Source organism: Theobroma cacao, chromosome 7, assembly GCF_053813885.1.
Source record: "Theobroma cacao isolate CCN51 chromosome 7, ASM5381388v1, whole genome shotgun sequence".
NCBI classification, from domain to species: domain Eukaryota; kingdom Viridiplantae; phylum Streptophyta; class Magnoliopsida; order Malvales; family Malvaceae; genus Theobroma; species Theobroma cacao.
Genome location: NC_142645.1, coordinates 9,431,560 through 9,450,381, shown reverse-complemented (window position 1 = coordinate 9,450,381; position 18,822 = coordinate 9,431,560). Strand labels below are relative to the sequence as shown.

The window sequence follows — 18,822 nt, the reverse complement described above, 5'->3', positions numbered from 1 at the left end:
AAGTGAAAAAGTCTGATGCTGAAATTATGCAAACACAGAAGAAAAAGACTAATCAAGAATTGTTATGCTACTTGACGCACATTCTTGCCATGCAAAAATAGATAAAATTTCTATTTTGACCGGTTGCATAAAATTTTGAAAACAGACTCATATTAAGAATCAAGGGAAAATAGAAAGGATAAAAGAAAATTTAATATGCCATAAGGGGCAAAGCTCATACCTGTAAAGCTTTGGTATAGTATCTTGATCTGCAAACTATTTGACAAAGGATGGGCTTGCTGTTGTAAAGCTAATACAGCAAAATTGTCCAGTTATTGAAGGTGAATATGACAGTCCTCCACCTCCAACCTCTGGCAGAAAATTCCTTCACTGGAGAAACTCCTTCCTTTGATGGACTTTCTTTTAGGGTTTTCATAGAAACCGTTTATTTGCTTTACTTTTATTCAATGGTTGAAATTTTAAATTTTACATGAAAAAGCCTTGACGTAAAACAATAAGAATTGACGTAAAAACTTATAAAAGTAGAATAACTAAATTTTAAATTTTAATGTAAATATGTAAGATTTAACGTAATAAGTCAATTAAGCAAAAATAATTTCAATTTGATGAAAAATAAATATTTAAATTTATATTTTCGAAATAAAAGTGTTTAACGATGTGCAAATTTTAATTTTTAAATAAAGAACAGTAAGGGTAAAAATAATGATAATTCAAAATTGACATAAAAAAGTTTTGACGTAAAATAGTAATAATTGACATAAAAATTTGTAAAGGTGGAATAACTAAATTTTAAATCTTAACGTAAATATGTGAAAGTTAACGTAACAAGTCAATTAAGTAAAAATAATTTCAATTTGATGAAAAATAAATATTTAAATTTATATTTTCGGATTAAAAGTATTTAACGTGTGCAAATTTTAATTTTTAAATAAAGAATAGTAAGGGTAAAAATAATGATAAGTGTTTAACGATGTGCAAATTTTAATTTTTAAATAAAGAATAGTAAGGGTAAAAATAATGATAATTCAAAGTTGACATGAAAAAGCCTTGACGTAAAAACTTGTAAAGGTAGAATAACTAAATTTTAAATATTAACGTAAATGTGTGAGAGTTAACGTAACAAGTCAATTAAGTAAAAATAATTTCAATTTAATAAACAATAAATATTTAAAATTATATTTTCAGATTAAAAGTATTTAACGATGTGTAAATTTTAATTTTTAAATAAAGAATAGTAAGGGTAAAAATAATGATAATTCAAAGTTGACATGAAAAAGCCTTGACGTAAAACAGTAAGAATTGACATAAAAACTTGTAAAAGTGGAATAACTAAATTTTAAATCTTAACGTAAATATGTGAGAGTTAACGTAACAAATCAATTAAGTAAAAATAATTTCAATTTAATGAAAAATAAATATTTAAATTTATATTTTCGGATTAAAAGTATTTAACGATGTGCAAATTTTAATTTTTACATAAAGAATAGTAAGGGTAAAAATAATGATAATTCAAAGTTGACATGAAAAAGCCTTGACGTAAAACAGTAAGAATCGACGTAAAAACTTGTAAAGGTAGAATAACTAAATTTTAAATTTTAACATAAATATGTGAGAGTTAACGTAACAAGTCAATTAAGTAAAAATAATTTCAATTTGATGAAAAATAAATATTTAAAATTATATTTTTAGATTAAAAGTGTTTAACGATGTGCAAATTTTAATTTTTAAATAAAGAATAGTATGAGTAAAAATAATGATAATTCAAAGTTGACATGAAAAAGCTTTGACGTAAAACAGTAAGAATTGACGTACAAACTTGTAAAGGTGGAATAACTAAATTTTAAATCTTAAAGTAAATGTGTGAGAGTTAACGTAATAAGTCAATTAAGTAAAAATAATCTCAATTTAATGAAAAATAAATATTTAAAATTAAATTTTCGGATTAAAAGTGTTTAACGATGTCCAAATTTTAATTTTTAAAGAAAAAATAGTAAGGGTAAAAATAATGATAATTCAAAGTTGACATGAAAAAGCCTTGATGTAAAACAGTAAGAATTGACGTAAAAACTTGTAAAGGTAGAATAACTAAATTTTAAATCTTAATGTAAATATGTGAGAGTTAACGTAACAAGTCAATTAAGTAAAAACAATTTCAATTTGATGAAAAATAAATATTTAAATTTATATTTTCGGATTAAAAGTGTTTAACGATGTGCAAATTTTAATTTTTAAATAAAGAATAGTAAGGGTAAAAATAATGATAATTCAAAGTTGACATGAAAAAGCCTTTACGTAAAATAATAAGAATTGACGTAAAAACTTGTAAAGGTAGAATAACTAAATTTTAAATATTAACGTAAATATGTGAGAGTTAACGTAACAAGTCAATTAAGTAAAAACAATTTCAATTTGATGAAAAATAAATATTTAAAATTTTATTTTCAGATTAAAAGTGTTTAACGATGTGTAAATTTTAATTTTTCAATAAAGAATAGTAAGGGTAAAAATAATGATAATTCAAAGTTGATATGAAAAAGCCTTGACGTAAAACAGTAAGAATTGACGTAAAAACTTGTAAAGGTGGAATAACTAAATTTTAAATCTTACGTAAATATGTAAGAGTTAACGTAACAAGTCAATTAAGTAAAAATAATTTCAATTTGATGAAAAATAAATATTTAAATTTATATTTTCGGATTAAAAGTGTTTAACGATGTGCAAATTTTAATTTTTAAATAAAGAATAGTAAGGGTAAAAATAATGATAATTCAATGTTGACATGAAAAAGCCTTGACGTAAAACAATAAGAATTGACATAAAAACTTGTAAAAGTTGAATAACTAAATTTTAAATCTAAACGTAAATATTTGAGAGTTAACGTCACAAGTCAATTAAGTAAAAACAATTTCAATTTGATGAAAAATAAATATTTAAAATTATATTTTCGAATTAAAAATGTTTAACGATGTACAAATTTTAATTTTTAAATAAAGAATAGTAAGGGTAAAAATAATGATAATTCAAAGTTGACATGAAAAAGCCTTGACGTAAAATAATAAGAATTGACGTAAAAACTTGTAAAGGTGAATAATTAAATTTTAAATCTTAACGTAAATGTGTGAGAGTTAACGTAACAAGTCAATTAAGTAAAATTAATCTCAATTTAATGAAAAATAAATATTTAAAATTATATTTTCGGATTAAAAGTGTTTAACGATGTGCAAATTTTAATTTTTAAATAAAGAATAGTAAGGGTAAAAATAATGATAATTCAAAGTTGACATGAAAAAGCCTTGACGTAAAACAGTAAGAATTGATGTAAAAACTTATGAAGGTAGAATAACTAAATTTTAAATTTTAACATAAATATGTGAGAGTTAACGTAACAAGTCAATTAAGTAAAAACAATTTCAATTTGATGAAAAATAAATATTTAAAATTTTATTTTCGGATTAAAAGTGTTTAACGATGTGCAAATTTTAATTTTTAAATAAAGGATAGTAAGGGTAAAAATAATGATAATTCAAAGTTGACATGAAAAAGCCTTGACGTAAAACAGTAAGAATTGACGTAAAAACTTGTAAAGGTAGAATAACTAAATTTTAAATTTTAACATAAACATGTGAGAGTTAACGTAACAAGTCAATTAAGTAAAAACAATTTCAATTTGATGAAAAATAAATATTTAAAATTTTATTTTTGGATTACCAAGTGTTTAACGATGTGCAAATTTTAATTTTTAAATAAAGAATAGTAAGGGTAAAAATAATGATAATTCAATGTTCACATGAAAAAGCCTTGACGTGAAACAGTAAGAATTGAGGTGCAAACTTATGAAGATAGAATAACTAAATTTTAAATCTTAGCGTAAATATGTGAGAGTTAACGTAACAAGTTAATTAAGTAAAAAAATTTTCAATTTGATGAAAATAAATATTTAAAATTATATTTTCTGATTAAAAGTGTTTAACGATTTGCAAATTTTAATTTTCAAATAAAGAATAGTAAGGGTAAAAATAATGATAATTCAAAGTTGACATGAAAAAGCCTTGACGTAAAACAGTAAGAATTGACGTACAAACTTGTAAAGGTGGAATAACTAAATTTTAAATCTTAAAGTAAATGTGTGAGAGTTAACGTAACAAGTCAATTAAGTAAAAATAATCTCAATTTAATAAAAAATAAATATTTAAAATTAAATTTTCGGATTAAAAGTGTTTAACGATGTCCAAATTTTAATTTTTAAAGAAAGAATAGTAAGGGTAAAAATAATGATAATTCAAAGTTGACATGAAAAAGCCTTGATGTAAAACAGTAAGAATTGACGTAAAAACTTGTAAAGGTAGAATAACTAAATTTTAAATCTTAATGTAAATATGTGAGAGTTAACGTAACAAGTCAATTAAGTAAAAACAATTTCAATTTGATGAAAAATAAATATTTAAATTTATATTTTCGGATTAAAAGTGTTTAACGATGTGCAAATTTTAATTTTTAAATAAAGAATAGTAAGGGTAAAAATAATGATAATTCAAAGTTGACATGAAAAAGCCTTTACGTAAAAACTTGTAAAGGTGGAATAACTAAATTTTAAATCTTACGTAAATATGTAAGAGTTAACGTAACAAGTCAATTAAGTAAAAATAATTTCAATTTGATGAAAAATAAATATTTAAATTTATATTTTCGGATTAAAAGTGTTTAACGATGTGCAAATTTTAATTTTTAAATAAAGAATAGTAAGGGTAAAAATAATGATAATTCAATGTTGACATGAAAAAGCCTTGACGTAAAACAATAAGAATTGACATAAAAACTTGTAAAAGTAGAATAACTAAATTTTAAATCTAAACGTAAATATTTGAGAGTTAACGTCACAAGTCAATTAAGTAAAAACAATTTCAATTTGATGAAAAATAAATATTTAAAATTATATTTTCGAATTAAAAATGTTTAACGATGTACAAATTTTAATTTTTAAATAAAGAATAGTAAGGGTAAAAATAATGATAATTCAAAGTTGACATGAAAAAGCCTTGACGTAAAATAATAAGAATTGACGTAAAAACTTGTAAAGGTGAATAATTAAATTTTAAATCTTAACGTAAATGTGTGAGAGTTAACGTAACAAGTCAATTAAGTAAAATTAATCTCAATTTAATGAAAAATAAATATTTAAAATTATATTTTCGGATTAAAAGTGTTTAACGATGTGCAAATTTTAATTTTTAAATAAAGAATAGTAAGGGTAAAAATAATGATAATTCAATGTTCACATGAAAAAGCCTTGACGTGAAACAGTAAGAATTGAGGTGCAAACTTATGAAGATAGAATAACTAAATTTTAAATCTTAGCGTAAATATGTGAGAGTTAACGTAACAAGTTAATTAAGTAAAAAAATTTTCAATTTGATGAAAATAAATATTTAAAATTATATTTTCTGATTAAAAGTGTTTAACGATTTGCAAATTTTAATTTTCAAATAAAGAATAGTAAGGGTAAAAATAATGATAATTCAAAGTTGACATGAAAAAGCCTTGACGTAAAACAGTAAGAATTGACGTACAAACTTGTAAAGGTGGAATAACTAAATTTTAAATCTTAAAGTAAATGTGTGAGAGTTAACGTAACAAGTCAATTAAGTAAAAATAATCTCAATTTAATAAAAAATAAATATTTAAAATTAAATTTTCGGATTAAAAGTGTTTAACGATGTCCAAATTTTAATTTTTAAAGAAAGAATAGTAAGGGTAAAAATAATGATAATTCAAAGTTGACATGAAAAAGCCTTGATGTAAAACAGTAAGAATTGACGTAAAAACTTGTAAAGGTAGAATAACTAAATTTTAAATCTTAATGTAAATATGTGAGAGTTAACGTAACAAGTCAATTAAGTAAAAACAATTTCAATTTGATGAAAAATAAATATTTAAATTTATATTTTCGGATTAAAAGTGTTTAACGATGTGCAAATTTTAATTTTTAAATAAAGAATAGTAAGGGTAAAAATAATGATAATTCAAAGTTGACATGAAAAAGCCTTTACGTAAAACAATAAGAATTGACGTAAAAACTTGTAAAGGTAGAATAACTAAATTTTAAATATTAACGTAAATATGTGAGAGTTAACGTAACAAGTCAATTAAGTAAAAACAATTTCAATTTGATGAAAAATAAATATTTAAAATTTTAGTTTCGGATTAAAAGTGTTTAACGATGTGTAAATTGTAATTTTTCAATAAAGAATAGTAAGGGTAAAAATAATGATAATTCAAAGTTGACATGAAAAAGCCTTGACGTAAAACAGTAAGAATTGACGTAAAAACTTGTAAAGGTGGAATAACTAAATTTTAAATCTTACGTAAATATGTAAGAGTTAACGTAACAAGTCAATTAAGTAAAGATAATTTCAATTTGATGAAAAATAAATATTTAAATTTATATTTTCGGATTAAAAGTGTTTAACGATGTGCAAATTTTAATTTTTAAATAAAGAATAGTAAGGGTAAAAATAATGATAATTCAATGTTGACATGAAAAAGCCTTGACGTAAAACAATAAAAATTGACATAAAAACTTGTAAAAGTAGAATAACTAAATTTTAAATCTAAACGAAAATATTTGAGAGTTAACGTCACAAGTCAATTAAGTAAAAACAATTTCAATTTGATGATAAATAAATATTTAAAATTATATTTTCGAATTAAAAATGTTTAACGATGTACAAATTTTAATTTTTAAATAAAGAATAGTAAGGGTAAAAATAATGATAATTCAAAGTTGACATGAAAAAGCCTTGACGTAAAATAATAAGAATTGACGTAAAAACTTGTAAAGGTGAATAATTAAATTTTAAATCTTAACGTAAATGTGTGAGAGTTAACGTAACAAGTCAATTAAGTAAAATTAATCTCAATTTAATGAAAAATAAATATTTAAAATTATATTTTCGGATTAAAAGTGTTTAACGATGTGCAAATTTTAATTTTTAGATAAAGAATAGTAAGGGTAAAAATAATGATAATTTAAAGTTGACATGAAAAAGCCTTGACGTAAAACAGTAAGAATTGATGTAAAAACTTATGAAGGTAGAATAACTAAATTTTAAATTTTAACATAAATATGTGAGAGTTAACGTAACAAGTCAATTAAGTAAAAACAATTTCAATTTGATGAAAAATAAATATTTAAAATTTTATTTTCGGATTAAAAGTGTTTAACGATGTGCAAATTTTAATTTTTAAATAAAGGATAGTAAGGGTAAAAATAATGATAATTCAAAGTTGACATGAAAAAGCCTTAACGTAAAACAGTAAGAATTGACGTAAAAACTTGTAAAGGTAGAATAACTATGTCACGACCCGAAACTCCCATCGAGCCCGTGACAACCGCCGCGACGTCTCAATTTACATTCATTACCCGGAATGTCAACCGAGACCCCGCAAGGCTTTAATATCAGCTTCTCATTTCCCCTGTGGGTAACTGTTTCCAAATACCACATTTTAAAAGATTTTAAACTGTTTCCAACTTAAACAAATGAAATAATAATTTTCGTCTCACAAGGGTATTTTTGTCATTTATCCCAAAAATCTAAAAAAAAGCATCTAAAAATATAGTATGTAAGTGGAAAACACATATTTCTTAATCAAAAATAATTTTGGATGTCTAAAACATTCGTTTAAAATGGAATTATGACTGTTATAATAAAATAAAAATATTCAATAAAATATTCAATTTTCACATAAAACGATATTTTAAGAACACTGCATAAATAATTTTTATAGCGTAAAAGCAAAATAAATTCTTACATACCGTAATACAGATAACCAAAGTATAGAATTTAATTTACAGTGACACGTGGGCCCCCGAATGACCAAAAGTATAAAAAGAAATGAACCTACAGTCTTTGGATGTGGCAAGTTCAACTGTAATCCTCGCCGATATCAGTTATCTACAATCTATTCTGAACCTGAAATGGGTGGAAATGAGGGTGGTGAGATTATAAAATCCCAGTGAGTAAACAAACATCACTCAAAATATCTAAAGTCGAGTAAAAGGAGACTATTAAAACATTTCATCAAACTGTAATTTATCATCTTTCAACTTATTTCAACCAAATGAAATCAATTTATTTAAAGCAAGTAATCAGTATGGCTTATGAATTTCTTAAAAAGCTTGGCTCATGCCAAAAATTATTATCATACTCAGTTATTTGGGATACCTTGGCCGAGGGCTATCCCAACTGAGTCCGCCAAGGCTATTAGAAAGTCATGTTTTTATTTTGAAAACATAGCCATTCCTTGACGTTGGCCGAGTTCCCCTTCACGAGGTGGTTTGGCGTGAAGTGAACTCTAAAAGTTATACCTCAGGAGTTACCCTACTCGCCTCTCCAACCGAGGTAAAAATATAACAGGATTCCGTGCCCCTCTAATAGGCTAGTCCACAGAATCCAGCCCACTACAGCAGGTCAAACCCACCATACAATAAAATTTTGACAGCATGACAGGGCTAATATATTACTACCCAGCCTGCAAGGGTAAAATAAAGCAATTCATATAATTCATAAAAACACAGCCCAGCCAGTCATGCCAATACAATAACATAAGCCATTAATTCAATTTTAAATTTACAACATATCAGTGGTCTCCAATTACTCTATTTTTCAAAATCGTTATTTCGTTTCAAGACAATTTATAAAATATTTTCATTTAAACTCATTTTGTTTACAAAACATAAAAATTTACCATTTGAACTCATTTTCATAAAATTCACCAAAACCGAATAAAAACATACTTTAGATAATTAAAATGATGGTAAGGTTACTCACCGTGTCTAGAGTGAGGATTTTCGAAATACTCAGACTATTGGTCCTCGGGTGCAATTCCCTTGCCTTTATTAGAGGACTCACCACCTTGACACAGTACAAAATCGAGAAATTCACCACATTGGTACTAAATTGAAATTAAACTAATTTAGACTACTAATGCTTGATATGGAATGCAAAAATGTCTAAATTTTTGCCTAAATGCGGTGTTAGCCTATTTCGGTCTTTTACCCGATAAATTGATATACCCGTCCGTTTAAACTCCAAATTAATTTTTTTCAGTTTCTATACCTCAATTGCACCCAAATTGACTTAATGTCCCTCAGTGTGGTGCAAATTATCAGTCCCGATAATAAATTACGAAAATACCCCTAGTGGGTAAAAATTTATATTTTTGCTCCGAAAATTTCCATTATTTTTCTAGGCTCATAATTCATCATTATTCATCATAATTCCTCAAATAACCATCAAGATCAGCAGCCAATATTCCCCTAGAAAATTCAGCATAATGGGTTTCAATGGGAGAAAATTATATTTCTAGCTTATTTTTGCTATATTTCAATATAACTTAACTAAAATCACTTAATTCAATTAAAATCAACCAAAAATCAAGCTCAAAACTCATCCATGGAGGTTTGGCCAGCATGGGTGTCCATACCCACTTTCTAATTTTGCATGGAAATGAGAAAAAAATGCATGGGTAGTGAAAATCACAAGGAAAATCAATGAAATTTACCTTTTTAATGCTTGATTTCTTGATTTCTCTTGATTTTCTCCAAATTTTTCAGGTAGGATTCTTGTTTTTTTTTTCCCCTTTTCTCCCCTGGTTTGGACAGCTGAAGAAGATGAGAATTCCGGAATTTTCACCTTTTTAAAGGCTAAAATAATATAATATTATTTTATTCATTTTTTTAATGTTTTATTAATTCCTTAAATTCTAGCCATCCATTTATTTCCAAATTTTCACCATACACTTGTCCCACATATCCATAGCTTAGGTAAAATTCTCAGACTTATCCAAAGTCTTGGTGGAGTAATTTTTGAAATTTACACTTTTACCCCCGTAAAAGTCAAAAATTACATTTTTGCCCCAAAAATTGAAAAATTGCCCATAGACATATTTTTCATCCCTTATACTCATACCATTCTCCAATTTGTCAAATTTGATCTAAATTCTCTCAAAATCTCAAATTTTGTCCGCGAGTGGTAAAATTACGATTTTGCCCCTACACTCTAGAAATCACTGGAATTAAACTTTTTCACTGCCAAACCCTCAAATTATACTCCAATACTCAAATCATACTCCAATAAGTCAAATGGGGCTAAAAAAATTCTTTTCTAAAAATTCCCATTGTGTCCTTGGGTGGCAAATGACCATTTTGCCCCTGGACAGTAAAAATTCTAGTTTGACTTCAAATTGATCATCGAACTCCAAATCACCATATTAAACCATTCTGGGACTTTAATATTCTTAATTTCATTTTAAATTCTCTATTTGATCTAGTTCGAGACTTAAATTAACTTAATTGTACCATTTGGTACATTGTCGTCTTTTAACGATTTTTCTTTCAGGGCTTTCCAAGTATGCAAGCATATTGTCAATCATATGAATGACATGGAAAGTATTTTATAAGGTCGGGCTTGACAAACTAAATTTTAAATTTTAACATAAACATGTGAGAGTTAACGTAACAAGTCAATTAAGTAAAAACAATTTCAATTTGATGAAAAATAAATATTTAAAATTTTATTTTTGGATTACAAGTGTTTAACGATGTGCAAATTTTAATTTTTAAATAAAGAATAGTAAGGGTAAAAATAATGATAATTCAATGTTGACATGAAAAAGCCTTGACGTGAAACAGTAAGAATTGATGTGCAAACTTATGAAGATAGAATAACTAAATTTTAAATCTTAATGTAAATATGTGAGAGTTAACGTAACAAGTCAATTAAGTAAAAACAATTTCAATTTGATGAAAAATAAATATTTAAATTTATATTTTCGGATTAAAAGTGTTTAACGATGTGCAAATTTTAATTTTTAAATAAAGAATAGTAAGGGTAAAAATAATGATAATTCAAAGTTGACATGAAAAAGCCTTTACGTAAAACAATAAGAATTGACGTAAAAACTTGTAAAGGTAGAATAACTAAATTTTAAATATTAACGTAAATATGTGAGAGTTAACGTAACAAGTCAATTAAGTAAAAACAATTTCAATTTGATGAAAAATAAATATTTAAAATTTTAGTTTCGGATTAAAAGTGTTTAACGATGTGTAAATTTTAATTTTTCAATAAAGAATAGTAAGGGTAAAAATAATGATAATTCAAAGTTGACATGAAAAAGCCTTGACGTAAAACAGTAAGAATTGACGTAAAAACTTGTAAAGGTGGAATAACTAAATTTTAAATCTTACGTAAATATGTAAGAGTTAACGTAACAAGTCAATTAAGTAAAAATAATTTCAATTTGATGAAAAATAAATATTTAAATTTATATTTTCGGATTAAAAGTGTTTAACGATGTGCAAATTTTAATTTTTAAATAAAGAATAGTAAGGGTAAAAATAATGATAATTCAATGTTGACATGAAAAAGCCTTGACGTAAAACAATAAGAATTGACATAAAAACTTGTAAAAGTAGAATAACTAAATTTTAAATCTAAACGTAAATATTTGAGAGTTAACGTCACAAGTCAATTAAGTAAAAACAATTTCAATTTGATGAAAAATAAATATTTAAAATTATATTTTCGAATTAAAAATGTTTAACGATGTACAAATTTTAATTTTTAAATAAAGAATAGTAAGGGTAAAAATAATGATAATTCAAAGTTGACATGAAAAAGCCTTGACGTAAAATAATAAGAATTGACGTAAAAACTTGTAAAGGTGAATAATTAAATTTTAAATCTTAACGTAAATGTGTGAGAGTTAACGTAACAAGTCAATTAAGTAAAATTAATCTCAATTTAATGAAAAATAAATATTTAAAATTATATTTTCGGATTAAAAGTGTTTAACGATGTGCAAATTTTAATTTTTAAATAAAGAATAGTAAGGGTAAAAATAATGATAATTCAAAGTTGACATGAAAAAGCCTTGACGTAAAACAGTAAGAATTGATGTAAAAACTTATGAAGGTAGAATAACTAAATTTTAAATTTTAACATAAATATGTGAGAGTTAACGTAACAAGTCAATTAAGTAAAAACAATTTCAATTTGATGAAAAATAAATATTTAAAATTTTATTTTCGGATTAAAAGTGTTTAACGATGTGCAAATTTTAATTTTTAAATAAAGGATAGTAAGGGTAAAAATAATGATAATTCAAAGTTGACATGAAAAAGCCTTGACGTAAAACAGTAAGAATTGACGTAAAAACTTGTAAAGGTAGAATAACTAAATTTTAAATTTTAACATAAACATGTGAGAGTTAACGTAACAAGTCAATTAAGTAAAAACAATTTCAATTTGATGAAAAATAAATATTTAAAATTTTATTTTTGGATTACCAAGTGTTTAACGATGTGCAAATTTTAATTTTTAAATAAAGAATAGTAAGGGTAAAAATAATGATAATTCAATGTTCACATGAAAAAGCCTTGACGTGAAACAGTAAGAATTGAGGTGCAAACTTATGAAGATAGAATAACTAAATTTTAAATCTTAGCGTAAATATGTGAGAGTTAACGTAACAAGTTAATTAAGTAAAAAAATTTTCAATTTGATGAAAATAAATATTTAAAATTATATTTTCTGATTAAAAGTGTTTAACGATTTGCAAATTTTAATTTTCAAATAAAGAATAGTAAGGGTAAAAATAATGATAATTCAAAGTTGACATGAAAAAGCCTTGACGTAAAACAGTAAGAATTGACGTACAAACTTGTAAAGGTGGAATAACTAAATTTTAAATCTTAAAGTAAATGTGTGAGAGTTAACGTAACAAGTCAATTAAGTAAAAATAATCTCAATTTAATAAAAAATAAATATTTAAAATTAAATTTTCGGATTAAAAGTGTTTAACGATGTCCAAATTTTAATTTTTAAAGAAAGAATAGTAAGGGTAAAAATAATGATAATTCAAAGTTGACATGAAAAAGCCTTGATGTAAAACAGTAAGAATTGACGTAAAAACTTGTAAAGGTAGAATAACTAAATTTTAAATCTTAATGTAAATATGTGAGAGTTAACGTAACAAGTCAATTAAGTAAAAACAATTTCAATTTGATGAAAAATAAATATTTAAATTTATATTTTCGGATTAAAAGTGTTTAACGATGTGCAAATTTTAATTTTTAAATAAAGAATAGTAAGGGTAAAAATAATGATAATTCAAAGTTGACATGAAAAAGCCTTTACGTAAAACAATAAGAATTGACGTAAAAACTTGTAAAGGTAGAATAACTAAATTTTAAATATTAACGTAAATATGTGAGAGTTAACGTAACAAGTCAATTAAGTAAAAACAATTTCAATTTGATGAAAAATAAATATTTAAAATTTTAGTTTCGGATTAAAAGTGTTTAACGATGTGTAAATTGTAATTTTTCAATAAAGAATAGTAAGGGTAAAAATAATGATAATTCAAAGTTGACATGAAAAAGCCTTGACGTAAAACAGTAAGAATTGACGTAAAAACTTGTAAAGGTGGAATAACTAAATTTTAAATCTTACGTAAATATGTAAGAGTTAACGTAACAAGTCAATTAAGTAAAAATAATTTCAATTTGATGAAAAATAAATATTTAAATTTATATTTTCGGATTAAAAGTGTTTAACGATGTGCAAATTTTAATTTTTAAATAAAGAATAGTAAGGGTAAAAATAATGATAATTCAATGTTGACATGAAAAAGCCTTGACGTAAAACAATAAAAATTGACATAAAAACTTGTAAAAGTAGAATAACTAAATTTTAAATCTAAACGAAAATATTTGAGAGTTAACGTCACAAGTCAATTAAGTAAAAACAATTTCAATTTGATGATAAATAAATATTTAAAATTATATTTTCGAATTAAAAATGTTTAACGATGTACAAATTTTAATTTTTAAATAAAGAATAGTAAGGGTAAAAATAATGATAATTCAAAGTTGACATGAAAAAGCCTTGACGTAAAATAATAAGAATTGACGTAAAAACTTGTAAAGGTGAATAATTAAATTTTAAATCTTAACGTAAATGTGTGAGAGTTAACGTAACAAGTCAATTAAGTAAAATTAATCTCAATTTAATGAAAAATAAATATTTAAAATTATATTTTCGGATTAAAAGTGTTTAACGATGTGCAAATTTTAATTTTTAGATAAAGAATAGTAAGGGTAAAAATAATGATAATTTAAAGTTGACATGAAAAAGCCTTGACGTAAAACAGTAAGAATTGATGTAAAAACTTATGAAGGTAGAATAACTAAATTTTAAATTTTAACATAAATATGTGAGAGTTAACGTAACAAGTCAATTAAGTAAAAACAATTTCAATTTGATGAAAAATAAATATTTAAAATTTTATTTTCGGATTAAAAGTGTTTAACGATGTGCAAATTTTAATTTTTAAATAAAGGATAGTAAGGGTAAAAATAATGATAATTCAAAGTTGACATGAAAAAGCCTTAACGTAAAACAGTAAGAATTGACGTAAAAACTTGTAAAGGTAGAATAACTATGTCACGACCCGAAACTCCCATCGAGCCCGTGACAACCGCCGCGACGTCTCAATTTACATTCATTACCCGGAATGTCAACCGAGACCCCGCAAGGCTTTAATATCAGCTTCTCATTTCCCCTGTGGGTAACTGTTTCCAAATACCACATTTTAAAAGATTTTAAACTGTTTCCAACTTAAACAAATGAAATAATAATTTTCGTCTCACAAGGGTATTTTTGTCATTTATCCCAAAAATCTAAAAAAAAGCATCTAAAAATATAGTATGTAAGTGGAAAACACATATTTCTTAATCAAAAATAATTTTGGATGTCTAAAACATTCGTTTAAAATGGAATTATGACTGTTATAATAAAATAAAAATATTCAATAAAATATTCAATTTTCACATAAAACGATATTTTAAGAACACTGCATAAATAATTTTTATAGCGTAAAAGCAAAATAAATTCTTACATACCGTAATACAGATAACCAAAGTATAGAATTTAATTTACAGTGACACGTGGGCCCCCGAATGACCAAAAGTATAAAAAGAAATGAACCTACAGTCTTTGGATGTGGCAAGTTCAACTGTAATCCTCGCCGATATCAGTTATCTACAATCTATTCTGAACCTGAAATGGGTGGAAATGAGGGTGGTGAGATTATAAAATCCCAGTGAGTAAACAAACATCACTCAAAATATCTAAAGTCGAGTAAAAGGAGACTATTAAAACATTTCATCAAACTGTAATTTATCATCTTTCAACTTATTTCAACCAAATGAAATCAATTTATTTAAAGCAAGTAATCAGTATGGCTTATGAATTTCTTAAAAAGCTTGGCTCATGCCAAAAATTATTATCATACTCAGTTATTTGGGATACCTTGGCCGAGGGCTATCCCAACTGAGTCCGCCAAGGCTATTAGAAAGTCATGTTTTTATTTTGAAAACATAGCCATTCCTTGACGTTGGCCGAGTTCCCCTTCACGAGGTGGTTTGGCGTGAAGTGAACTCTAAAAGTTATACCTCAGGAGTTACCCTACTCGCCTCTCCAACCGAGGTAAAAATATAACAGGATTCCGTGCCCCTCTAATAGGCTAGTCCACAGAATCCAGCCCACTACAGCAGGTCAAACCCACCATACAATAAAATTTTGACAGCATGACAGGGCTAATATATTACTACCCAGCCTGCAAGGGTAAAATAAAGCAATTCATATAATTCATAAAAACACAGCCCAGCCAGTCATGCCAATACAATAACATAAGCCATTAATTCAATTTTAAATTTACAACATATCAGTGGTCTCCAATTACTCTATTTTTCAAAATCGTTATTTCGTTTCAAGACAATTTATAAAATATTTTCATTTAAACTCATTTTGTTTACAAAACATAAAAATTTACCATTTGAACTCATTTTCATAAAATTCACCAAAACCGAATAAAAACATACTTTAGATAATTAAAATGATGGTAAGGTTACTCACCGTGTCTAGAGTGAGGATTTTCGAAATACTCAGACTATTGGTCCTCGGGTGCAATTCCCTTGCCTTTATTAGAGGACTCACCACCTTGACACAGTACAAAATCGAGAAATTCACCACATTGGTACTAAATTGAAATTAAACTAATTTAGACTACTAATGCTTGATATGGAATGCAAAAATGTCTAAATTTTTGCCTAAATGCGGTGTTAGCCTATTTCGGTCTTTTACCCGATAAATTGATATACCCGTCCGTTTAAACTCCAAATTAATTTTTTTCAGTTTCTATACCTCAATTGCACCCAAATTGACTTAATGTCCCTCAGTGTGGTGCAAATTATCAGTCCCGATAATAAATTACGAAAATACCCCTAGTGGGTAAAAATTTATATTTTTGCTCCGAAAATTTCCATTATTTTTCTAGGCTCATAATTCATCATTATTCATCATAATTCCTCAAATAACCATCAAGATCAGCAGCCAATATTCCCCTAGAAAATTCAGCATAATGGGTTTCAATGGGAGAAAATTATATTTCTAGCTTATTTTTGCTATATTTCAATATAACTTAACTAAAATCACTTAATTCAATTAAAATCAACCAAAAATCAAGCTCAAAACTCATCCATGGAGGTTTGGCCAGCATGGGTGTCCATACCCACTTTCTAATTTTGCATGGAAATGAGAAAAAAATGCATGGGTAGTGAAAATCACAAGGAAAATCAATGAAATTTACCTTTTTAATGCTTGATTTCTTGATTTCTCTTGATTTTCTCCAAATTTTTCAGGTAGGATTCTTGTTTTTTTTTTCCCCTTTTCTCCCCTGGTTTGGACAGCTGAAGAAGATGAGAATTCCGGAATTTTCACCTTTTTAAAGGCTAAAATAATATAATATTATTTTATTCATTTTTTTAATGTTTTATTAATTCCTTAAATTCTAGCCATCCATTTATTTCCAAATTTTCACCATACACTTGTCCCACATATCCATAGCTTAGGTAAAATTCTCAGACTTATCCAAAGTCTTGGTGGAGTAATTTTTGAAATTTACACTTTTACCCCCGTAAAAGTCAAAAATTACATTTTTGCCCCAAAAATTGAAAAATTGCCCATAGACATATTTTTCATCCCTTATACTCATACCATTCTCCAATTTGTCAAATTTGATCTAAATTCTCTCAAAATCTCAAATTTTATCCGCGAGTGGTAAAATTACGATTTTGCCCCTACACTCTAGAAATCACTGGAATTAAACTTTTTCACTGCCAAACCCTCAAATTATACTCCAATACTCAAATCATACTCCAATAAGTCAAATGGGGCTAAAAAAATTCTTTTCTAAAAATTCCCATTGTGTCCTTGGGTGGCAAATGACCATTTTGCCCCTGGACAGTAAAAATTCTAGTTTGACTTCAAATTGATCATCGAACTCCAAATCACCATATTAAACCATTCTGGGACTTTAATATTCTTAATTTCATTTTAAATTCTCTATTTGATCTAGTTCGAGACTTAAATTAACTTAATTGTACCATTTGGTACATTGTCGTCTTTTAACGATTTTTCTTTCAGGGCTTTCCAAGTATGCAAGCATATTGTCAATCATATGAATGACATGGAAAGTATTTTATAAGGTCGGGCTTGACAAACTAAATTTTAAATTTTAACATAAACATGTGAGAGTTAACGTAACAAGTCAATTAAGTAAAAACAATTTCAATTTGATGAAAAATAAATATTTAAAATTTTATTTTTGGATTACAAGTGTTTAACGATGTGCAAATTTTAATTTTTAAATAAAGAATAGTAAGGGTAAAAATAATGATAATTCAATGTTGACATGAAAAAGCCTTGACGTGAAACAGTAAGAATTGATGTGCAAACTTATGAAGATAGAATAACTAAATTTTAAATCTTAATGTAAATATGTGAGAGTTAACGTAACAAGTCAATTAAGTAAAAACAATTTCAATTTGATGAAAAATAAATATTTAAATTTATATTTTCGGATTAAAAGTGTTTAACGATGTGCAAATTTTAATTTTTAAATAAAGAATAGTAAGGGTAAAAATAATGATAATTCAAAGTTGACATGAAAAAGCCTTTACGTAAAACAATAAGAATTGACGTAAAAACTTGTAAAGGTAGAATAACTAAATTTTAAATATTAACGTAAATATGTGAGAGTTAACGTAACAAGTCAATTAAGTAAAAACAATTTCAATTTGATGAAAAATAAATATTTAAAATTTTAGTTTCGGATTAAAAGTGTTTAACGATGTGTAAATTTTAATTTTTCAATAAAGAATAGTAAGGGTAAAAATAATGATAATTCAAAGTTGACATGAAAAAGCCTTGACGTAAAACAGTAAGAATTGACGTAAAAACTTGTAAAGGTGGAATAACTAAATTTTAAATCTTACGTAAATATGTAAGAGTTAACGTAACAAGTCAATTAAGTAAAAATAATTTCAATTTGATGAAAAATAAATATTTAAATTTATATTTTCGGATTAAAAGTGTTTAACGATGTGCAAATTTTAATTTTTAAATAAAGAATAGTAAGGGTAAAAATAATGATAATTCAATGTTGACATGAAAAAGCCTTGACGTAAAACAATAAGAATTGACATAAAAACTTGTAAAAGTAGAATAACTAAATTTTAAATCTAAACGTAAATATTTGAGAGTTAACGTCACAAGTCAATTAAGTAAAAACAATTTCAATTTGATGAAAAATAAATATTTAAAATTATATTTTCGAATTAAAAATGTTTAACGATGTACAAATTTTAATTTTTAAATAAAGAATAGTAAGGGTAAAAATAATGATAATTCAAAGTTG

General features: G+C 25.4%; 1 protein-coding gene and 2 long non-coding RNA genes across 3 annotated transcripts in view; all 3 read right to left on the bottom strand.

Annotated features, from left to right (window-relative positions):
* The window catches only part of LOC148761638 (indole-3-acetic acid-amido synthetase GH3.17-like), a 69,979-nt gene that overhangs the window by 17,984 nt on the left and 33,173 nt on the right, over positions 1 to 18,822 (bottom strand). The gene's annotated exons all lie outside the window — the stretch shown is intronic.
* On the bottom strand, positions 7,769 to 9,652 carry LOC148761640 (uncharacterized). The gene is made up of 3 exons (XR_016027445.1): positions 9,562 to 9,652; positions 8,829 to 8,912; positions 7,769 to 7,970 (listed from the first exon to the last, which is right to left on the bottom strand). It is a non-coding gene; the product is annotated as an uncharacterized LOC148761640 (long non-coding RNA).
* On the bottom strand, positions 14,921 to 16,804 carry LOC148761639 (uncharacterized). The gene is made up of 3 exons (XR_016027444.1): positions 16,714 to 16,804; positions 15,981 to 16,064; positions 14,921 to 15,122 (listed from the first exon to the last, which is right to left on the bottom strand). It is a non-coding gene; the product is annotated as an uncharacterized LOC148761639 (long non-coding RNA).